The 5,081-nt window shown below is 45.1% G+C and overlaps 1 protein-coding gene across 1 annotated transcript in view; it reads right to left on the bottom strand.

The window, feature by feature from the left end:
* The window catches only part of RD3 (retinal degeneration 3), a 31,076-nt gene that overhangs the window by 4,333 nt on the left and 21,662 nt on the right, over window positions 1-5,081 (bottom strand). The gene's annotated exons all lie outside the window — the stretch shown is intronic.

Genomic DNA, 5,081 nt, shown 5'->3' with positions numbered 1-5,081 from the left:
TGTGAGGTGTGGTCTTTCTTTGGACAATTTTATTACTCTTTGTCACTGGAAGTATCAACACTAAAATGTTCTGGAGCAGTAACGGTAGCTGGATAATTTTTATTTAAAAACTGAAGCAGGGAAGGTCTTTGGTTCTGTTTATGTGGATCAGCTGTTCACAGGCAGCATGCACTCACTGTAACTAATTTGCTCCCATATCTCGACTTGCAGTTCCTAGAGCTAGGAAGCCTGAAGATGTGGCCTGCCTTTCTGACCCCATGAGCTGTTTGTCAAATCTTCTGTCTGAAGTGCTGCCAGTGCGTAGCATGCATCTGAGAGAAAGAGCCATAGGAGTAGTTCTGAGGCAGGCAGTGACAGTGACAGAGACATCCAGGTGTGTTGCTAGTCTGTCCCGAGGCTGAGCCGGGTCTGGATATGCAGCTGGAGCCCAGTATAACTTGTGTGTGTGTGTGTTGGCCTCAGCAGTCTGTTCAGAGTCTGCTCGCATCTTCCCAGAGCCCTGGCAGCAGGCCCGTGTGTACAGAACTCTGACGTTAGAGTTCCTCGTGGATCACTCATGTGCCAAGCGCTCCTCAGGAGCCACTGAGAGGTGTGCCTAAAAAAAGACTCGGCGTAGTTGCCTTTGACAAGAATATCAGGTGATCAGAACATGAGGAGTTCATTACAGAGCACACAAGTAGAAAGCTCTTGGAGTCTGTGTCTAGCATGGTGTTTTAAGTAAATCTGAAGACTTTGTACCATTGTTCAAGGTGTAGTTTTTTAAATTTGTTGTGAAATCCTCTGGAGATGCTGGAATCCTGTTTTTTCTGTAGCTTTTTTTGTTGTTGTTGTGGAACATTTTGCAGTTGTTGCAGAGATGTAACTCTTTAGAGATTGAATCCCCAATTCAGAAAAATTGGGTTATTTTATTCTTCTGAACATAAAACATGAGAACACATAGGTAAGAAATGAAGTTTCCTTGACTTGTAACCTTGTGGTGGAAGCATTTTTGGAAGCAATGTTCTGAAACATTGGGGAAAAACAGAAGAATGCAACTCCTCCATGCTTTGATTTATACTACTTCTATCTGTATTTCTATCTAGAGGTGCCAAGTGCCGTGCCCAGGTGAGCAGCTTTTATCTCTTGACTTCTCTTAAGGAAGTTGATTCCGAACACACTTTATTTCTTTATTTATTTCAGAAAACTAAGCTTCCTGATGTGGCTGTGATTTCGTTTTATTCTCTCCTGCCCAGTAAGTTATGAATACTGGCTGAAACTTCCCTGAGTTGCTGCTTTTATAAAACTCCTTTCTTGCCTATCTCCATGTGGATTCTTGGTTATCTGAAGAGGTTTAAGTTCATGTTGCATCTTTCCCTCTGCTATCCTTCACCAGAGTCACTGCAACCATGTGCATCTGCTCTGCATGCAGCTTGGTGGGACCAAGTGGATTTGAGGCTGCTCTTCGGAGCTGGCCAACAGATTCCAGTCACACCAGTAAGCATAGGCCCCTACAGCCAGAATAATTGTACTGCTGTGCAGCCCCAGGGAAGAAATTCATTTTTGTTTACCTTTTAACAAAAGCATATCTTCTTAATGCTGCTTCAGATTTCTGTTGTGCCAGCTGAACCAGAGACAGAGCCACATGTGAAGGTTATGATAGTAAGGTAACAGATGCAGATCTTGAAATTTGCATGGAAACTGTGTAGCAGCATGGAATGTAGCCTGACAGACAGCCTTGCTGCCAGGTCTCCTAAAAGTGCTTATCATAGGGAAAGGTGAAGTCTGGAACAATGGAAATGCATAAGATAGGGATGCAGGGAGGCTGCTGGTGTCAGAAGTCACGGAGTGCAAGCAGAGGTATGGTGACAAGGAAGGGGATTCTGAGGCTTACCTGGCTGGACAAGTTGAGATTCTAGCTAAAATGTTGAATAGCATCTTTCAGACGTGAAGCATACATTTTGTGTGTCTGTGACAGTGCTCCCTATCACATCCTCTTTCTATGTCTCTACACCATTTTCCACTCTGGGAATCATGCAGAACTTGACAATTTTATTGTTTTTTTTTAACAACAGAAATTCTGAAATAGAAGTCACTGTTGGGGCAGGCTGGTAGAAGCTACATTCTCTGAACTGCTGCTGCCATGCCCTTCCTCCTTGGCAGTATCCTGCTTTTCAAGTATTCAATTTATAAGAAGCTGTGCCACTAGCAGCAGAATTGGTACGACTTGGTTCCTTGGGTCTTCTTCTCCTTGCTTTTTAAGCCCTTTCCACCTGACCAGTCCTACCTCCATTTGTGTGTGCAGGTGAATAGTGCCGCATGGCTTTCATCTGTCCCATGGAGGGATGCTCATTTGAAATTCCTGTATTTAGGAAGCAGATGTGAGCAAAGAGGAAAGGAACCTGACATTTCTAAGGATCCCTTCACAGTAAGTACAGTTAGTAGTAGACTCAAAAGGTTTTGGGAGGGAATAGAGCACAGTTTAAGTTTCTCAGGGAATCCAGACATGAAAGAATGGTTGATAGAAGTAATTAAGTGATTCAGCCAGCTTTCATGAGCAATGCAGTCCTTTGTTACTTGTGTTTACTTTATGATTTGCCTGAACTTGACTCCTTTGTGCAAAAAAAAAGAACTGAGATGAAAATGACAAAACGGTCAGAAATGCCAGTTAGGCTTGGAAGCGCTTGCCTGTGTTAAACTAGGATATATCAACCTGCAGCTGGGCAGGGCATGCAGTTTTGATGTCGTCGGTGCTGAGTATGGTTCAGCTTAGGCAAATTGTGCCATTTTGATATACTTGGATGTTTTGTGCTGCAGGATTATATGAGCTTCCCAGACATCTCAAAACATCTCCCTCTGCACCAGAGAAGACAGAGCTCTACACACAGGGGAAAGCCAAAGGTCAGAGAGGTGAAGTAACTTGACCTCGGGTCGGTCAAGGGCTGGCTGAACCTGCCCTGGTGACCACTGGGTGGAGCTCTGACACGTCTTGTCATACGTGTCAGTCCTCCTGGGCTTTGCTGTGCTTGTTTAGAAACAGGTTTCCAAAATTGTTGTTCAGCTCTCATTTGGGCACTCTGTGAAGTGGCTGGGTTTTAGTTAGCTGGGTTCATCTGAGGGCCATGAGGTTCTGGGCACACCAGGACATCCCCCAGGCCAGTTACTTGATTACATTTGAAGCTGTAGGGGATGAGCCTTCTAAGAGCTGCTGCTTAGAATTATCAGCAAACACCCAGCCTTCCATCTCCATTTCTAGACACAGCGTCTCACCAAAATTGTTGTCCAATGCAGAGATCATGATTTATTTGGCTCTTTACAGCAGTTATTTTTTTCTGTCTGCTCATTTTTGGCCTTACGGTGTCATTCACGAGGAGTAGGAAGCATCTAGTGTTTTCTGCAGGGAGAGCAGGATGCAGCATTGGTGGCTCTGAGGAAGCATGCTTTGAGATTCATAAGCAGTGTGAAGAACATTGCTAATATCCATCCTAATGAATGTATGCTGGCTGCAGAGGTACAGAGTGTTAAGAGGACAGCTGGCACCAGCGTGCCAACTACTGGTGCTATTTTCCATTCAGGTGCTAACACACCTGTGCTGTTCTCTGCGTGACAGTGATGTGAGAGAAAGGCAGCACAAGAGTGAGGAAGCGGTATTTGTCGGGAAAGGCAGGGTTAGAAAGTTCCTGCACATTTCCTGTTAATCACTGCTCAGAACATGCCAGCAGGTGGCATTGCTGTCCAGCTGCACTGCCACATACAGGGTTTTTTGTTTTTTTCCTTTTAAACGTTGGCTTCGTGCTAATTCTGAAACCCTCTAATTAGCCTGCAGAGACTTAATGATGTGTTGTTTAAGATGCATGTTTGTTACTGCAGTCCTATGAATTTAATCCAGTCTTTCTCCATTTCTCCCTCCTGGCTGTGCTTTGAACAGACCACAGTCTGTCCTGCTTCTTTGCCTGTACAGAAGGCAGAAGAAAGCTTGGAACTTCTGTAGCTGAATGCAGTGGGAGCGAGTTGCTGAGAGCCAGGAGGGACCTGGAAGGATTGGGTGCTCTTGCACCATCCTTACAGGAACTGCAGAGTTCTTCAGAAACTACACTGTACTCTTCCACCTGTTAAATAATTTTAGGCTTCCAGTGTCAGAATAAAAACAAAATGGAAAGATGGGTATTACCCTGGCACTGTTTTGTTCCACATCTGGTTTTTCAGCCTGTCTTCAGACTAAATCACGTGTGGTCTGCTGCTTTAGGCAACCTGATACTGGTGATATAAGGCTGGAAGAGGTACTGTACGTGGACCTTGATTCATCAGAAGCCTCTGAGAATGCAGCACTGTAATCACTAAATAGGTATAACAATAATTATATACTGAGAGTGGATACTGGGATTTAGAAAAAGCACTTCTCTTTCCCCGCACTCCTACTGTATCTTCCACTGGGGCTGGTTAGATTTATTTGGTAGAGGCAACAAGTAATTGTGATCAAAACAGAGACACACTGTAATCTGGTTATCCGGTCAGGACCCCAGGAATTTTATGAAGTGTACTGTACACAGATGTTCATGAACCACCACATATTTCACTGTGCTTCTTGTAGCTTTTCTCTTTGCCTATCTGTCATGTTTATTAAGATCTCTTCCTGCAAAGATTCAGTTTGAGAATGTCTTCACAAAGCGACTGCACAGAAAACATGTGCCAGTCATAGGAGACCTAGCCCTACAGCCCACCTCATGGGGTCAGTACTGTGTCTTCCTGATGTGAGCCAGCTTGAAACACAGCTTGCCTGATCACACAGAGGGAACAAGAGGCCCCTTGTGCAGAGAGCCACAGCACAGACGGCAGTACCAGCGAAAGGCAGGCTCCAGGACTGCGATGTCTGTGCCTGGCACAGGTGGGTGGAACTCAGCGAGGCTTCATAGCCCTTTCTCTGTTGCAGGGCACAACCAAAAAGGTGCTGACTTGCACAGTCCTGTGCTTCCCAGAATGCTTTTTTTAGCAAAACTGTCATGCACTGTGTAGCTTACCCTCCTCTGTCTGGGTGGTGAAGTTAACGTAGGAATACTGGGATGGCCTTCAGGGCAAGGCCCAACCATCCACAGTTCTGGGAGCGG

The sequence above is a fragment of the Numida meleagris genome, chromosome 3 (genome assembly GCF_002078875.1).
Source record: "Numida meleagris isolate 19003 breed g44 Domestic line chromosome 3, NumMel1.0, whole genome shotgun sequence".
Lineage (NCBI taxonomy): Eukaryota > Metazoa > Chordata > Aves > Galliformes > Numididae > Numida > Numida meleagris.
The sequence above is the reverse complement of the archived record's forward strand: the minus strand, read 5'-3'. Positions and strand labels throughout refer to the sequence as shown.